This window comes from Nelumbo lutea, chromosome 3 (assembly GCF_056320005.1).
Source record: "Nelumbo lutea isolate HS-2025 chromosome 3, American lotus-T2T, whole genome shotgun sequence".
Taxonomy (NCBI): Eukaryota; Viridiplantae; Streptophyta; class Magnoliopsida; order Proteales; family Nelumbonaceae; genus Nelumbo; species Nelumbo lutea.
In genome coordinates, this window is record NC_142686.1 from 87,718,872 (window position 1) to 87,738,624 (window position 19,753).

The following is a 19,753-nucleotide window of genomic DNA, read 5'->3' on the forward strand; positions in this document are numbered from 1 at the left end:
TGTTTGCGAAATGTTTTAATTCCCGGGATCCATGTGAGTATAGAGTGCAACACTGTTCCTTGCAGCCAAGGGTGAGGTCCTCTCTTGTCAAGCAGTATTTGGTCATTATGGGCTGAGAGGTTAAGTGTAAGACCATTGAGGGTAATACCTGATGGGCTAATCTTGCATCTGCCCATAGTCATTGGGTTTTCATAAGGTGGCTAGTCCCAAGGACTATTTAGTGTAAATGTTGGGCCTATTAAGAGCCCATAGTGATGGACTTTGGGGTTCACTGTCTCTTATAGTGAATTCGGCCAGGCTTTGTAACAAAGGTCGGGCTGAACCCATGTGGCTGATGTGTAGATCAATGTTTGGGTCCCACGCCATACAAAGTGAGCCAACTGGGCAGCAGGTTAAGGGGTAAGTGAGCACATAAGCTTAATGGGCCTAAAGCCCAATTCGAATTGGGCTTAAGTTAGTTAATTAAAAGGAGTCAAGAAAGGATTTATAATTTGATTAGAATTAGCTGAAGGATAAGATAAGTCTTATCCACTCAAGAGTCCAAATCCAAATATCAGATTTAAATTAAGGAATTCTCTCCTAATTAGATTAGGAGGCTAATCCTGAGAAGGCTATAATTAAAGGGGGTGAATTCCTCAGTTACATAACACAACAACCTACAGAATTCTCTCCTATCCTTGCCATCCCTACCCAGTTCGATCTACTTTTGAAGAATTGATCAAGAAAGTTCCTTGATATTGTTTCTTAGCTAATGAAACAATCTAAAGTCTTGCTCACCAGCCTCTGTTCAATTCTTGCTGAAGGATCCTGGTTCTCGCTGAAGAGCCATCCTGTTGATCCTGCTTCTTTACACATTGTGTCATCTTCGGTGGAAGTGGGTTTTGGTATTCTCCATGGGCGTGAACACCATCATTGGGAGTTATTGCTACTTTGTATCATGTATATCTTTCTCCTCCTCTTTTGGTTTTAGATCTGGTCCAATTTTGGATTCAAGAACGATCCTTGAAAATGCAAATTTCTAAAATAGGGAACGCGATTCCCTGGTGGGAGAGAGAGAAATTTTTGAAATTTCGCCCAACCTTCCTGCAGGGTTCAGCCATCCATATGATGGATCTCTCATCCCCTTAGTGGTATCAGAGCCATGGTTTGATTCTTGAGCCAAAATTGAACCAGATTTGATTTGCGAAAATTGGGTAGTACAGTTTCTACCCAATTTGCACAATTAGCGATTTTTCTGGGAAATCGGTTCCCAATTTTTGGGTGAACGATCTGAAAATAATTCTTTATTATTCTGTTATATATTTGGAATTGTTCTATTTATATTTCTTGAATTTTGGGTTGTTCGTATAAAGGAGATCAAAATCTTTTCTGCAGCACAAGAAATTTGCATGTTTGTGTTTTTCCCTATTCATTCTTGGTCTATAATTACTTTTTTTTTTATTTTGGACGGAATGTATAGGATTTTGAATCTGATGTAATATTATTAGAAAAATTAGGTTTTCAATTTTATTTTATTCGAAGATGAAGCTGAAAGCGCAAAGGAGAGAATTTCGTAGATTCGGGTTCAGCGATCTACGATTTGTAGTTTTGGAAACTGCATATTGCGAACTGATCTTTGTTTTGCAGGGTAGTAGCCTTACGGACAGTGCTCTTACTGATTCTTGGTTGTCATGTATCGGTTTCATTATTTTCAGATCATGTTTCTTGAATTGGATCTTGAATTAAACATCAAACCTTAGACCCATTCGAACTAGATTGGACCAAGCTGGTTGGACCAAATCTGTGGTTCGATGGGGGCTGTTCTCAGCCCTAAAATTTCCTATATGGGTCGAGGGTCGAGGAGTTGATCGTTAATTGCAAGATGCAATTCAGCCCCCATCTATAAAACCCAGTTTTGGATTGTTAAAACTGCTTTAGCCCAATTCAGCATAAATGCTATATGGGCTGAACTACTCTTTGTAGTTCAGCCCATATACCTGGATAATATTATTTGATAATATTATGGGCTTTAAATGGGATGAAAGTTTTTGTTAATTTTAATTATAGGTTTTACAGTTATTTAATTGATTGGATCAATTATGGATTCCATGCATGTGATGTATGTGATGGGATGTGCTGCGTACATGGGCCATAAGTGCTTGGCCCATGTTAATTCGATAGTGTCTCTTTTGAACACCATGGCTGAATGCACATCATTGCCATGGTGCCCTTAAGATCATTAGATGATCTCCCTTTCTCAGTGGGACCCACTTTAGTTTCTCCCCAAGAGGAACACCCTGGAACCCTAGTCATTTTGGGCCCACTTTGAATTTGGCTTTATGAAAGCTAGTGGGAGCCACTTTGGTTTGACCTAAATCAGATCTAGGGGGTTTTCATTCCCTCCATTAAATATAAGTGCATGTGATAAGGAATTTCATATGATGAATTCTCTGAAGGCCTTCCATCATTAGTATGAAGGTTGGCTGCATTAGTGGGTGAAGATGCACCATAAAATTGGGCTATCCATCTGCTAATGTAGTTGGCTCAATTGCTTCATGAGATGATAGGGGCATCATAAACTGATGCAGAAGGGGCCAATCCTAAAATGGAAGACTCTCTCACAGTACCTTGGCGTTCATGAACATGATGGGTGAGCACTTACTGGACAGAAAGGTTTAACCTAAAATGGCTATGAACCTTCTCTGATAGAGGCCAAAGGGAAAGCTCATAAGATGATTGGATGAGATCCTTCATAGAAGGTGGTGGGGTTTTGCTGCTGAAACAGTTGGCTCCATGCACCCCATGTGGTTTCCCACATTTCTAGAGACACAACTGTCTCCCTCACTGAAGTTGGAGGGAATCTCAGAAATGCCCAAAATGGAAATGGAACATAGATTAAAAGCCCTTTCTATGTGATGGCATGAATCAATTAGGTTGTGGACTTATAAATCTGCCTTGCCTTTACCAGAAATGGCAAACGAAAATTTCACCAAATTGTTGGATGATAACAAACTCAAGGGCCCTAATTATGCTAACTGGTTCTGAAACCTTATGCTGGTCCTGACGTTTGAGAAATTGGACAAAATTGCTAAGAACCCTACTCCGGATCATCTGGGTGACAAGGTTTTTGAGGCCTGAAGAAGAGAGTATCAAGAATGGGAAGAGAAAAATTCTCTTGCCCGGTGTTATATTATAGCCTCATAAGACAATCTGATAAATTGACAATTCGATAAGATCATACTGTCCAAGGATATATTGGATAGTCTGAAGACTATGTATGAAGAGCAGAACCATTCTACTCAACAAAAGGTCTTAAAACTATTTATGACTGCATAGATGATCGAGAACCAACAGGTTCATGACCATTGTCTAAAGATGATGGGTTATATCAATGAACTGGAGGCTCTCAGGTTAGGGCTAGATCATGACACCAAAATTAATGCTATCCTCAATTCCTTGCCTCCATCCTTCAATCAGTTTATCATGAATTACAACATGAATAAGCTAAAAGTTAGCCTTTAAGAACTCAACAATATGTTGTAGAGTGCTAAAGAACTGATTAAGAAGGATAAGTTGATAGCCATGCTTGTTGAAGTGGCAAATCGGGCAAGAAAAATTGGAAGGCTAAAAGGAAGGCTCTGAAGAAGGGTAGCAAAACTAAAAGGCAGAAGAAAGATAAGGCATTGGATGTATGTCCCTTTTGCAAGTAGACCGGCCACTGGAAGAGGAACTGTCCTCAATAACTAGAGACTAAGAAACAATGTACGTTCGATTCTTTCATCATAGAGACCAATCTATTGGTCACTTCTGCTTCCTGGTGTATTGACTCTGGGGCTTTGACTCATGCGTGTAACTCACTACAGGGGTTCAAGATAAGCAGAAGACTGAATGATGGGAAAGTGACACTTTACTTGGGGACTTCTGCAACTATTATAGCTTCAACCATAGGAACTATTGTTAGACAGTCTTGTATGCCCTTAGCTTCAATCAGATTTGATGTACTTTTGTTATTTAGTGAAAATAAATTAAAGTGCATGTTTGATTCATGTTGTTTGGTATAATTCTGTGTAAGACCCTAAAACTGGACACTTATAGAAACTTGTGTTAGTTTTAAATGTTCACAGCCATTGGATAAGTCTGGGGAGATTTATCCTACCAAGGCTGATACTGGTGTGCCACCAAGTGTTGGGATGGCTTGTTTCGGCCATCAGGGTAAGACCCAAGGCACATGCAGTATGGGATTGCTTGAACCCTTGAACTGGACCAGATTTCCAGTATTGCCCTAGACCTTGGAGATAGATGGGCAAAACTGGAAAGTTACACCTGACCCCTAGACTTGATTATGACACATCACTAGGTGTCGGATCGGGCTGTCTTTGATGTGTCAATCAGTGAGATCCTTAGTGGGGGTCAAAACCTGGACATGTTGGGGCAGTCTGAGAATTCATCTGAGCGAGTGGTCATAGTGACAGGATCAGCCCCTTTGTCGGACAATGGTAATGATCGGTAATGCACTCTCTCTTATGGAAACCAAACTGCCGGCAGTTGATTTCAATCGTTGGAATTTTGTTTTGCAAAATAAGATATATATATATATATATATATATATATATATATATATATATATATATGTATATGTACGGTTTCAAAAGATTTGCAAAAGGTTTTAGTTCCCGGGATCCATGTGAGTGGAGAGTGCGGCACTGTTCCTTGCAGTCAAGGGAGAGGTCTTCTCTTGTCAGGCAGTGCTTGATCATTAAGGGCTGAGAGGTTAAGTGTAAGACCATTTAGGATAATACCTAATAGGCTAATCTTGCACCTGCCCACAGCCCCTGGGTTTTTATAAGATGGCTTGGCCCAGGGACCACTTAATGTAAGTGTTGGGCCCATATGGTCCATGTGATGGGCTCAAAGGGGTCACTGAGTCTTTTAGTGAATTCGGCTGGGCCTTGTAATAAAGGTTGGGCCGAACCCATGTGGCTGGTGTGTAGATCAATGCTTGGGTCCCACGCCATACAAAGAAGCCCAACTGGGCAGTAGGTTGGAAACTAGTTAAACACTGAACACTTAATGGGCCAAAAGCCCATTTCGAACTGGGCTGATATGATCACCAATTCATAGGGCGAATCTGAGATTAGTGTTAGTAAAAGGATTGGGTCTTTGACCTTATCCACTCTAAGAGACCAAATTCAAATTAGATTTGAATCTGGTAACCTCCTGATAAGATCAGGAGTTAACTAACTTAATTTGCAGATAGGATTAAGATTAACCTCTATCCAAATACTGATTTGGATTGGGATAACTCTCAAAATATTGGGAGGTTTCTTAATCAAGAAGAAAGAGGAGAAAACCCTAGCAGCAGAAATATCAGATTTTGAACTAGGAGGTTTGAGTAAGCAAGAAACACATCCTGCAATTTGAGATTTGATCTCTCACAGACTCTAGAGAAAAGAGACAATTCTGCCCTCTTCGTCCCTGGACTTCTCCTCCTTCAGCCACCGCCACTACCTGTTGGAAGATTGGATCTTTGCAGCAACAGGAAATCAAGAAAGCAGTTCTTGACAATAGTCTTGCAAGAAAGACACTAGGATTCGGTGTTCAAGGTTTCCAGAGGGTTCTTGTGAAGAATCCAGTGTGTAGGACGCACCCTGCTGGTTCCGTTCCATCCACAGCTGTGTCATCTTCAGTAGGAGCGGATCTTGGTTACTTCTTTGGGCGTGAACACCAACTTTGGGAGATATTATTTCTCCAGATCAAGTATAATCCTTCATGTTTCCTTTTGGTTCAGATCTGGTTTGTTTATGGTTCAAGTAGGATCCTTGAATAATGTATTCTAAATTTAGGGAATATGATTCCCAGTTGGAAGAAGGTAGGAAATTTTTTTTGAAATTCACCCACCATTTCGCACCTTTCTTGGCATCCATTAGATGGATCCTACCATTCTTTCAACTATAGAACTAGTTTTTAGAGAATGAACAATTGTATTGAAAGATTGTCTTTTCGTACCTAATTTAAGAAGAAATTTGATTTCTATCTAAAAATTGTGCATGGATGGATATTCTATTTTGTTAAGTAATGTGATTACTATTAAACGGAATAACAAATTCCTAGCATATGGGAAACTTAAGAATGGTCTCTTTGTTCTCCATCCCTCTCTGGAAACAAACATTACCAAAACTACATTAGAAATAATCGCCAAGAAAAGAATATGTGGTACAATTAGTCGTCCCACATGCCTGTGGCATTACCAACTTGGCTACATTAACATAAATCATATCACAAGGTTGGTAAAGGATGATCCTTTAGATTTTCTAACCGTAGAAGATCTTCCAGCCTGTGAATCTTGCCTTCAGGGTAAGATGACGAACTGGTCATTTAACAGTAAGCCTGAAAGATCTATAGGCACACTTGACCTTATACATACTGATGTGTGTGATCCCTAGAATGTTAGGACACGTAATCAACGTGTTTATTTTATAACCTTTACCGATGATTATTCTCGGTATGGTTACGCGCACCTAATGAGACATAAGTCTAAATCCTTTGAAAAGTTCAAGGAGTTCAGACAAGAAGTCGAGAAATAATTAGGGAGAGAAATTAAAGCCCTTCGATCAGATCGAGGTGGTGAGTATCTCTCTGATGAATTCAGGGACTACTTAAAGGACAATGGGATAGTATCACAATTAGCCCCTCTCACTACACCACAATTAAACGGTGTCGGAGAGGAGGAATTGTACCTTGTTGGATATGGTCCGATCACTTCTCGTCCACTCAGAATTACCTAGATCCTTTTGGGGATACGCATTAGAGACAACGATCAACGTGCTGAATTGAGTTCCAACCAAATTCGTTCCGAAGACTCCCCCTAAGCTTTAGACTGGTAAGAAACCTAGTGTGAGACACTTGAAGATTTGGGGTTATCCGACACATGTTAAAATAACTAATGCTGACAAATTGGAATCTAAGACCAGTCATTGCCTATTTGTATGTTACCCCAAAGGCTCTGTAGGTTACCTACTCTATGATCCAAAAGAACAAAAGGTGTTTTGCACTCGAAGTGCCTATTTTTTAGAAGAAGATTACATCTTGGAGAATCTTCAGCAAGAAGTTGTTCTTGATGAGGAGAGCCCAAGAGTAGTGGGAGATGTCCCGCAGGCTCCAGATACTCAACCTAGAAGGTCTACCCAGGTATCAGGCCTCCAGTTTGTTATGACTATGACTAAGAAACTTACTTGGTGGAAGCCACGACAAGTGAGGAGGATCCCATGACTTATGCGGAAGCTATGTTGGACATAGATTCCCTGAAGTGGGTAGATGCCATGAAAGCTGAGATGGACTCGATGGAGACCAACAAGGTCTGGGCTCTTGTGGACCCACCCTCTGGGGTGAAAGCAATTGGTTGCAAGTGGATTTACAAGAGGAAAAGGGCCCATATGGTAACATTGAGACCTATAAAGCTCGTCTTATGGCGAAAGGGTACACTTAGAAAGAGGGAATCGACTATGAGGAACCTTTTCGCCAGTGGCTATGCTGAAGTCTATTTGGATCTTGCTAGCTGTAGCAACATACCATAACTATAAGATTTGAAAAATGGATCTCAAAACCGCATTCCTGAATGGAGATCTTATTAAAGATATCTACATTACAGCAACCGCAAGGATTCATTGCTGCAGGTCAGGAACACTTGGTATGCAAACTTAACCGATCCATATATGGACTGAATCAAGCTTCTAGGAGTTGGAACATTTGGTTTGACTTTACTGTCAAACAGTTTAACTTTGAGCAAAATCTGGATGAGCCCTATGTTTACAGGAAGACCAGTGGGAATAAGGTTACTTTCTTGGTTCTATATGTAAATGACATTCTACTCATTGGGAATGATGTAGGAATGTTAACTATGGTGAAAGTGTGGCTTTCACAGCAATTCTCCATGAAAGATCTTGGAGAAGCCACCTATATCTTAGGACTTTGACTCTATAGAGATAGATTGAAAACGATAATAGGATTATTCCTTTTAGGCATGGAGTCATTGTCTCCAAGGGTATGTCTCCCAAGACTCCCGAGGAGATTGAGGGCATGAAAGAGATTCCCAATGCCTCAGTCGTAGGGAGCATTATGTATGTCATGTTATGCACCCGTGCTAACAATGCTCAGGCAGAGATTGTGGCAAGTAGATACCAGTCTAACCTAGGATAGGAACACTGGACAACTGTGAAAAACATATTGAAATACCTTCGAATGACAAAAGAGTTTTGTCTAGTATTTGATGGTAGTTCACTACAGATCCAAGGGTATATTGATGCTGATTTCTAATCAGATACAGATGATAGAAAGTCTACATCTACGTACATCTTTACAATGAGGGCCTGTGTAATTAGCTAGAAAAGTAGTACCTAGATGTAGACTTTCTATCATCTGGATCTGATTGGAAATCAGCATCAATATACCCTTGGATTTGTAGTGAACTACCATCAAATAATAGACAAAACTCTTTTGTCTAAAATGCACTCACATCTAGATGAAGAAGTTCATTCAGGAATTAGGAGTAGTTCCGTCCAACACATCACCCACTCCATTGTTGACAACAATGGAACTATAGCTTAGGCTAAGGAGTCACGAGCCCACTTGAAGTCGAAGCACATCGTGACTAATGTGAGACGGAGCATAAAATGCACTCACATCTACAAATGAAAGCAAGTGTGAGATGGAGCATAAAATGCACTCACATCTTGAAAAGAAGGCAAGGGTGAGATGGAGCATAAAATGCACTCACCCTAGAACCCCAACCCCTTTCTCACCTTCAGATCCTAGGAATTCACACTAAGTGGTAGAGATGTGATACATAGCAAGCTTATGGCAATAAGCACACCTTGTTTTGATTCAAAGGAAAGTAATTACATCTGGCTGAATTGGTTTGTTAAAAGCAATGAGCACCCGTGCAGTCCAAGGAGTTTCAGCCCTGGAAGGCTTGTCTCCTTGACTATCGATTTAACTTGGGACCATGAGAAATGGTGATTTGCGATCACTCTTGGACAAGGAAAAGGGGAGAAAGAGATGAAAAGGGAAAGGTTACCAAGTCTGAACTAAAGCATGCAATGAACCAGGCCTCATGTAGAGAAAAAGAAATATTGAAAATCAGTAGTTGTTTTCTTTTGTGAGCTTTTGCCTTGCCCGAGGACGATCAAAGTTTAAGTGTGGGGGGATTTGATGAGACTGAAAAGAACCCTATTTTTGTCCCCTAATTTTCATATTTTTTCATTATTTTAACATTTAAATGCACTCATTACTCTTGTATTTCGATTTAGGGCAATAAAGAAGGCAATTGGAAAGAAACATGCCAATTCGGGCGATTTTGCACAGTTTCGGCGATAGTCAGTGATCTGGGCCTAACTCACAATTCCGGACTCCGAATTGGGAAGTTCAAGAAGCATTAGAAAGAATAACGAAAGGCCCACAACTTTTATGTTTTGGGCATTGACTGGTTCGGTACGCATCGAGTACGAAACTGGCCCTGAAGTTGGAGCAACGTCGCAGCCAGGCCCATTTAACAGTTGAAGCCCAACTCACAGAAGAACCTGGAAACAGCCCAAGTAGCAGAGAAGCCCAACTCGGATACAAGAGTCTAGAGTCCTAATTCGAATGTAATCTCCCAAGAGGGAGAGAGTCTTATTAGATCTAAACTTTGAATGTAATCCTATAAGGATAAAAAGGTTGGGGATTAGATAAGAGATAGGATAGGATTAGTTCAAAGAAGATAAGATCAAGATTCCCTAAAGATAAGATGATCTCCTAGAAGGATTTGGAAAACAGCCCTCTCCTTTGGATATATAAAGAGGGGGGTGAACCAGCTCTAGCATCACTCATTCCAAAATCCAAGATATCATCAAGAGGCCAAGAAGCTTAAGGAAGCAGTTCGGCTATGGAGAAGAAAGGCATGGAGATTGCGCAGATCATGAGTAGCTAAGCTTCTTTTTCTGGTTCAAGGGGGAGGTTCGATTGTGTTATTATTAGGTTCTGTAGTTACTTTATTTTCTTGCTTTCTAATTCAAGTATTCATTGATTCTTGTGCATATTTTTATCGGATGTTGATGTTAATTAGTTTGACAAACTGAATTAATGTTGATTTTCCTATTGCCGTCCATGATTTCGGTGATCCGTAATTGTCACGAATAATGGTACAAGTAGCAATTAGGTTGATATCTTTTTGGGTCAATTGTTCGTGACAGCCTTTGACCAATGTTTTGTCATGGTTCAACCTAAAGGAATCGATGGAACAAAATTCAATAATTGCAGCTATCTCAATTATTGTTATTTTGGTTTAACTGTTTTCACAAATCTTAATGCTATCATTGTTTAACATGGAACGCTATCGTACCCAGTTGAGTGGTGATAAGTGTTGATCGAATGCTGTGTTTGGTCAACTGAATTAGGAAAACACAAGGTTTATTATGGCTATCCTAGTAAATCTAAGGTTAAATGCTTGAATTGCAAGAATGCTGAATTGTACCTAAGATCGATGGCCAATTGATTCAACCCGAACCCTTGAACCAGAATTTGGTAAGACTGATTTTTCTCTTGTTTGTTTAAGTGCTTTCTTATTCTTTTAATTCTAGTTATTAAATTTCCCCACTCAATTATAGTATCCATTCGGCTAAGAGGTTACTGATTTGCTCTCTGTGGGGTTCGACCTAGTACCACTTTTACTGCAAATATCTTATTGTGGGACTAGTACTAATTTTGAGGGCTTCGACAAACCCGTCAAAATTTTGGCGCCATTGCCGGGGAGCAACGTTAATTTCTTAGCTATTACCTTCTTTTGTTAATCTTCTTGTTTATGACTCGTGCTTCTCAACAAGGTGAACTTCAGTACAACCCCAAAATTGAGAGGACCACCCATCGTTTAAGGAAGGAGGCGAAGCAAAGGAATGATCGCTCACCTAAAAGGGTGAACTCAGATATCGATCTACCCATTTGTGATTTTCCCATCTTCGAAGAAGTAGAAAGAATGGCTGATAGAGAGAGGACATTAAGGGAGTTGGCTGCACCAATTATGAACCAACAGCCCTTATGCATCATGTACCCCACTCTTGAGGTAGCCTTTGAACTCAAATCTGGTTTGATTCAATTATTACCTCTGTTTCATGGTTTCCCAGGTGAGGACCCTCACAAACATCTAAAGGAATTTCATGTCATCTGTTCAAGCATGAAACCCTACGGTATGACCGAGGACCAGGTAAAACTCATTGCCTTTCCATTTACTTTAAGAGATAAAGCAAAGGATTGGTTGTATATTCTCCCTCCCGGTTTTGTACGCACATGGGATGAAATGAATAGGATATTTTTAGATAAATATTTTCCTATGTCCCGGGCTGCGAATATAAGAAAAGAAATATGTGGAGTTTGGCAATTTGGTAGTGAGACATTATATGAATATTGGGAAAGGTTTAAGCAACTTGTTGCTAGTTGTCCCCACCACCCAATTCCTAAACAATTGTTAATCCAATACTTCTATGAAGGGCTTCAGCCCATGGATAGAAGTTTGGTCGATGCAGCCAGTGGAGGAGCTCTAGTGAACAAGACACCTAAAGCGGCCAAGGAATTAATCTCCAATATGGCCGAAAATTCTCAGCAATTCGGTACAAGGACAGAAGGTACCATTAGAAGTGTTAACGAGGTAAGCCATGCAAAATTAGAAAACGATATTTCTGATTTAACTGCTTTGGTTAAGCAGCTCGCAGCAAGACAATTACAAACTGCCAGGGTGTGTGGTATATGTTCGATCCCTGGACATCCTACGAACACGTGTCCATCATTACAAGATGGCCCGATGCATCAAGTCAATGCCGTGGGAGGATTCCCGGGCCAGCCCCAATGAAAGTATGATTCTTACTCCAATCATTACAATCCGGGGTGGAGAGATCATCCAAACTTAAGCTACGGGACCCAATGAGGACAGCAGAAATATCAGCCCCAATTTTTCAATCAACAGCCCCAATTTTCAACACCCATCACAGCGCAAGGCCAACCCCCGAATTCAGGTATGTCTTTGGATGATATAGTTAAGGCTCTTGCTACTAATACTCAGCAGTTTCAGCAGGAAACGAGAGCTAGCATTCAGAATTTGGGAAACCAAATTAGCCAACTTGCCACTTCCATCAGCAAGTTGGAGGCGCAGAACTCCGGGAAACTACCCTCACAAACGGTAGTTAATCCGAAAGAGAATGCAAGTGCAATGGTGTTGAGAAGCGGAAGAGAGTTGCAGTCCCAACCAAGTTCACCATCGAAGGCAGCCAAAGAAGAGGAAGGACAAGGGTCAAACAATAGCCCCATTGAGGTAAAATCGGACCCCCCCTCTCCCTAAGGTTACTAATGTTGTACCACCTTTTCCTAGCAAGTTGGCAAGTTCAAAGAAAGAGGAATATGAACGAGAAGTGTTAGAAACCTTCAGGAAGGTGGAGATCAACATTCCCTTGCTAGATGCAATAAAACAAATCCCTAAATATGCAAAATTTTTGAAAGTGTTATGCACTAACAAAAGGAGGCTGCGAATTGATGAAAAGGTAAGAGTGGGAGAGAATGTTTCAGCCATGATTAAGAGGACCCTGCCAGAAAAGCGTGCTGATCCAGGTATGTTTACCCTACCTTGTGTGATTGGCAATAAACGAATCGAGCGTACCATGCTGGACTTAGGTGCATCTATTGTTAGATAGTTTTGTATGCCCTTAGCTTCAATCAAAATTGATGTACTTTATAAGTTTATTGTAAATGAATAAAAGTGCATATTTGATTCATGTTCCCTTGGTATGTTTCTATGTAATACCCTTAAACTGGACACTTATTGAGACTCGTGTTAGTTTAGAATGTTCACAGCCAGTGGGTCGGTCTGGGGAGACCTATCCTGACAAGGCTGACACTGTGGTGCCACCAAGTCGGTTGGGGTGGCTTGTCTCAACTACCGGGGTGAGACCCTAGGCACATACAGTGTGGGATTAATTGAATCTTTCAACTGGATCAGATTTTCAGTATTGCCTTGGACCTTGGAGATTGATGGGCAAAACTGGAAAGTTACACCCGACCCCTAGACTCGATTATGATACTGCACTAGGTGTCGGATCGGGCTATCTTTGATGTACCAATCAGTGAGATCCTTAGCGGGGGTCAAAACCTGGGTATGTTGGGACAATCCGGGAATTCATCTGAGTGGGTGATCATAGTGACAGGATCAGCCCCTTTGTCGGACAAAGGTAATGATCGGGGATGCACTCTCATTGTTGGAAACCAAGACTGCCGGCAGCCCATTTCAACCGTTGAGATTTGTTTTGCAAAGTATATTTTATATGAGATATAAAAGTATATATATTATGGTTTCTAAAATATTTGCAAAAAGGTTTTAATTCCTGGGATCCATATAAGTGGAGAGTGCAACACTGTTCCTTGCAGCCGAGGGAGAGGTCATCTCTTGTCAGGCAGTGTATGATCATTAAGGGCTGAGAGGTTAAGTGTAAGACCATTGAGGATAATACCTGATGGGCTAATCTTGCATTTGCTCATAGTCCCTGGGTGTTACAAGGTGGCTTGGCCCAGGGACCACTTAGGGTAAGTGTTGGGCCCATAGAGCCCATTCGATGGGTTTCAGGGGGTGCACTATCTTTAACAGTGTATTCGACCAAACCTTGTAACAAAGGCTGGGCCAAACCCATGTGGCTGATGTGTAGATCAATGCTTGGGTCCCACGCCATACAAGGAAGCCCAACTGAGCAGCAGTTAGGAAGGTTAAGTAAGCACATAAGCTTAATGGGCCTAAAGCCCATTTCGAACTGGGCTATTTATTTAGTTAATTAAAGGGGCGAATTCTGAGATGGATTAGCAGATAGGATAGGGTCTTAATCCTATCCACTCAGAGAGTCCAAATCTGAATGTGATTCAGATCTAGAAACCTCCTAATAGGATTAGGAGAAAGCTAATCTAATCTACAGATAAGATAAGGGTTTATCCTTATCATTAGAAGAGAAGGCTGATCCAAATATGATTTGGATAAGCAGCTCCTAATGGGATTAGGAGCTGATCTTTTAAGTTAACAAAAGTAAGGAGGGGGTGGCAGCCTTTAACACATATACATCAGATCCTCTTTAGTGCTGAAATCAAGAAGAGAGAATTCTGCACCCTGCGAATACTCTCTTGCCGCCTCCCTGTTCTTGCCGCCCTGTTTGCCAGTTCGATCTCCAGTTGTGGGAGAATTCAAGATTGGATCTTGGCATCAGTTCTTTGAGAAAGGATTGAAAAGGAAGTTGTGCTCACATTTCTACTGATTCTTGCGAAGGACAGAGTTCTTGGGGAAGAACACTGTTGATTCTGCTCCATCCTGCACTGCGCCATCTTCAGTAAGAGCAGTCTTTGGATCCTTCCTTGGGCGTGAATACCTTCCTTGGGAGATATTACTTCTCCGTATAAGGTATAATTCTCTCCTATTCCTTTTGGTTCAGATCTAGTTCAGTTTAAGGTTCAAGAATGATCCTTGAAAATATGCTTTTCGAAATAGGGAATGTGATTCCCAGTTGAAGGGAGAGAAAAATTTTGAAATCCGCCCCCTTATTCCGCAATCTTTGGGTGTCCATGGGATGGATCTCTCATCCCATCATCTATTAATGTCATGCCATACTCGATTTACTATGCATTGAGACTAGGTCCGTTAAAAGAGAAAGAGTTGTTATTCAATTGGCTGATCATTCTAATGCATACCCAGAAGGGATTGTTGAGGATGTATTAGTGCAGGTTAACGATTTGATCTTTCCAGCTGATTTTTACATCCTGAAAATGGAAGAAGACACAGCCACGAGTTCAGCCCCACTTCTATTAGGTTGGCCATTCATGAAAACGGCCAAGACCAAAATAGATGTGGATGAGGGTACCCTCTCCGTCAAATGTGATGGAGAGACTGTTAAATTTAATATTTTTTAAGCTATGAAATACCCAATTGAAGACCATTCGATCTATTCGGTTGACACTTTTGATCCAACTGTGTAGGAAATTTTTGAAAAAGATATGAATGAGGAGTTAGAATCAAGTGCACAATTGGATACCAAGGCCCCTATTCCAAATTTGAACCCGCCCATGATGGATGGAAGGGGAGCACACCGAAAGCTACAACCACGAGAGTTAAAGTAGCAAAGGAGGACGTTGAGCATAACAACGTTAAACAATTGCGCTTCTGGGAGGCAACCCATTATGTTTAGTTAATTTGTTATTTTGTTTGGTTTTGGTTTTTGTGTTTAGCAGGAACCCAACAAGACAAACAGGGAAGTATCCCCAAATTCTTCTACTTTATGCATAATCACATACATTGGGGACAATGTATAACTTAAGTGTGGGGGGATTAGGGAAATCTGATGGAAATTTGGGATACCTTACCTTCTTAAAATTTTTGCTCCCGAAAACTTATCCTTGAACAATTTCAACTTATCAGGAATCATGTGCTTAGGCTGAATTGATAAGATAGGATGCAAGCATGACTGACTGAATCTTTCTTGGCTACATATGGTACCTCATGATTTTAATCGATCAATAGGCAAGATGCATAAGGGTTTGATTGATTTCACATAATTATCTGTCAAACATGGGTTGATTATTCTAGAACTTGCTGTGTTATGCATATAGAGACCATGATCAATGAATTCATGGATCAGGCAGTGAAACCCTGTGATTCTTGTGAAAAAAAAAATCGTGACTAATGTGAGAAGGAGCATAAAATGCACTCACATCTACAAATGAAAGCAAGTGTGAGATGGAGCATAAAATGCACTCACATCTTGGAAAGAAGGCAAGGGTGAGACGGAGCATAAAATGCACTCACCCTAGAACCCCAACCCCTTTCTCACCTTCAGATCCTAGGAATTCACACTAAGTGGTAGAGATGTGATACATAGCAAGCTTATGGCAATAAGCACACCTTGTTTTGATTCAAAGGAAAGTAATTGCATCTGGCTGAATTGGTTTGTTAAAAGCAATGAGCACCCGTGCAGTCCAAGGAGTTTCAGCCCTGGAAGGCTTGTCTCCTTGACTATCGATTTAACTTGGGACCATGAGAAATGGTGATTTGCGATCACTCTTGGACAAGGAAAAGGGGAGAAAGAGATGAAAAGGGAAAGGTTACCAAGTCTGAACTAAAGCATGCAATGAACCAGGCCTCATGTAGAGAAAAAGAAATATTGAAAATCAGTAGTTGTTTTCTTTTGTGAGCTTTTACCTTGCCCGAGGACGAGCAAAGTTTAAGTGTGGGGGGATTTGATGAGACTGAAAAGAACCCTATTTTTGTCCCCTAATTTTCATATTTTTTCATTATTTTAACATTTAAATGCACTCATTACTCTTGTATTTCGATTTAGGGCAATAAAGAAGGCAATTGGAAAGAAACATGCCAATTCGGGCGATTTTGCACAGTTTCAGCGATAGTCAGTGATCTCGGCCTAACTCACAATTCCGGACTCCGAATTGGGAAGTTCAAGAAGCATTAGAAAGAATAACGAAAGGCCCACAACTTTTATGTTTTGGGCATTGACTGGTTCGGTACGCATCGAGTACGAAACTGGCCCTGAAGTCGGAGCAACGTCGCAGCCAGGCCCATTTAACAGCTGAAGCCCAACTTGCAGAAGAACCTGGAAGCAGCCCAAGTAGCAGAGAAGCCCAACTCGGATACAAGAGTCTAGAGTCCTAATTCGAATGTAATCTCCCAAGAATGAGAGAGTCTTATTAGATCTAAACTTTGAATGTAATCCTATAAGAATAAGAAGGTTGGGGATTAGATAAGAGATAGGATAGGATTAGTTCAAAGAAGATAAGATCAAGACTCCCTAAAGATAAGATGATCTCCTAGAAGGAGTTGGAAAACAGCCCTCTCCTTTGGATATATAAAGAGTGGGGTGAACTAGCTCTAGCATCACTCATTCCAAGATCCAAGAGATCATCAAGAGGCCAAGAAGCTTAAGGAAGCAGTTCGGCTATGGAGAAGAAAGGCATGGAGATTGCGCAGATCATGAGTAGCTAAGCTTCTTTTTCTGGTTCAAGGGGGAGGTTCGATCGTGTTATTGTGAAGTTCTGTAGTTACTTTATTTTCTTGCTTTCTAATTCAAGTATTCATTGATTCTTGTGCATATTTTTATTGGATGTTGATGTTAATTAGTTTGACAAACTGAATTAATGTTGATTTTCCTATTGCTGTCCATGATTTTGGTGATCCGTAATTGTCACGAATAATGGTACAAGTAGCAATTAGGTTGATATCTTTTTGGGTCAATTGTTCGTGACAGCCTTTGACCAACGTTTTGTCATAGTTCAACCTAAAGAAATCAATGGAACAAAATTCAATAATTGCAGCTATCTCAATTATTGTTATTTTGGTTTAACTGTTTTCACAAATCTTAATGCTATCATTGTTTAACATGGAACGCTATCGTACCCAGTTGAGTGGTGATAAGTGTTGATCGAATACTGTGTTTAGTCAACTGAATTAGGAAAACACAAGGTTTATTATGGCTATCCTAGTAAATCTAAGGTTAAATGCTTGAATTGCAAGAATGTTGAATTGTACCTAGGATCAATGGCCAATCGATTCAACCCGAGCCCTTGAACCAGAATTCGATAAGACTGATTTTTCTCTTGTTTGTTTAAGTGCTTTCTTATTCTTTTAATTCTAGTTATTAAATTTCCCCACTCAATTATAGTATCCATTCGGCTAAGAGGTTACTGATTTGCTCCCTGTGGGATTCGACCTAGTACCACTTTTACTGCAAATATCTTATTGTGGGACTAGTACTAGTTTTGAGGGTTTCGACAAACCCGTCAATGTGGCAAATTCCTTAGTTACATAATACAACCTGCAGAATTCTCTCATATTCTTGCCATCCCTAACCAGTTCGAACTCCTCTTAAGGAACTGATCAAGAAAGGTTCTTGATATTGTTTCTTAATTGAAGAAACAATCTGATGTCATGCTCACCAGCCCCTATTCGATTCTTATTGAAGGATCCTAGTTCTTGCTAAAGAGTCATCCTACTGATCCTGCTTCATTACACACTATGCCATTTTCGGTAGAAGCGGGTTTTGGTATTCTCCTTGGGCATGAACACTTTCATTAGGAGTTACTGCTACTTCGTATTAGGTATATCTCTATTCTCCTCTTTTGGTTTCAAATCTGGTCCGGTTTTGGATTCAAGAACGATCATTGAAAATGCAGTTTTCTAAAACAGGGAATGCGATTCCAAGTTGGGAAAGAGAGAAATTTTTGAAATTTCGCCCAACCTTCCTACAGGCTTCAGCCATACATATGATGGATCTCTCATTCCTTCAGCCTGGACCTGATCGGTGCATAAAGGGAATCTGAACCGGTTACAGTTTTCAACCAATAGTCTTCTTCAGATGATGTGACAAAATGAATCTCGTCTAAGAAGATCTTCTGAGATGAGCACGACCTCACGGTTCTAGTTTCTCTGAGAGAAAAGGTAATATTGGAGCTATAGTGACAATGGAGTAACACACTACTGCTGCTATACCTTGGTCTTACGGGTGGGAATGGTTCCAAGAAACCTCAAAGACCAAAGAAGAAGAAGAAGATGGAGGAGAGGAAACAATAAAGAAACGTGTGCAATGTTCAAGGATGAAATGAAATTGAGTAATTCTTGCCATTGGCACTGTCCCATTCTCGTTGAGAGGTAGACGATGAACAATCCTTTGAAAACTTCTCCTCCCTAATTTGGAAATTTAGGTTTGCTTTTATATTGGGGTAGGGGCAATTTCATAAATTTTTAGAAATTCGAGAGTAGTTTTTGTAATTTTGTGAATTCAGGTCAAACCGATCCATGGGGATCAATCAGAGTTTTTATTCAATGATAGGGGGTTTTTGGTCAATGATTAGAGGGTTGAGAGGGGTTCTAACCTAAAAGAAGGGTTTTATATGTATACGCCAGTGAGATCGACCAAAACAAAATCTTTTTCGATGGATAGGTAAATTGGGGTAGTTTTAACTGAAAGTTGGTAGGATGAGGTTTTTGGGAATTTTGGGTCGATTGGTGAGGTCAGATTGGCCCAACTAAGACCAGATCAGGCAGATCTGGAAAGGGATTGATTTGACAAATTTAGAGCCTTGAAATGGAATCTATGTGTGATCGAGGGGCAAACAAAGGCAATTTTGGGTGAAATTTCACATTGTAGGGTTTTTTGGTAGTTTAAGGTGATTGGTAGGGTTACATTTGGACAACTGGGCCCGAATCGAGTAGATTTGGAATCCGGTCAATTTGGAGCATTGAAATGAAATATTGGTGTGTTGGAGGAGTAAACGAAGGTATTTTAGGCTGAAATTTTATAGGTGGGTATTTGGAGGTGTTTGGGATATGATGGTGGTGTCCGATCTAATGATTGAGGTGTAAGTGGGGGTCGATCGGAGCCATTAGATTGGTATTGGGTATATTAGAATGTGAATTTGAGGGCTTTAGGGCTAAAGGTTGGGTTTTTGGGTGTTTCAGAGAGATTGGAAGGGTTTGATCAAGAATTTGGGAGGTTCAGACGATGGACCGAGCAAAAATCAGGTGCTGATGGCACTTACATTAGACACTCCCATCAGACCAAGGACCTCCTAAAACATTTACCCCACCATCAAACCAAGACTTTGTTTCGATTTCCCACGTTAACCTAAACACCCATAACCAAAATCCCCTTAATTATAACACCTCTGAATTTATCAGACCACATCATTTAACTTTGAACACACCAAAATACCTTTCCAT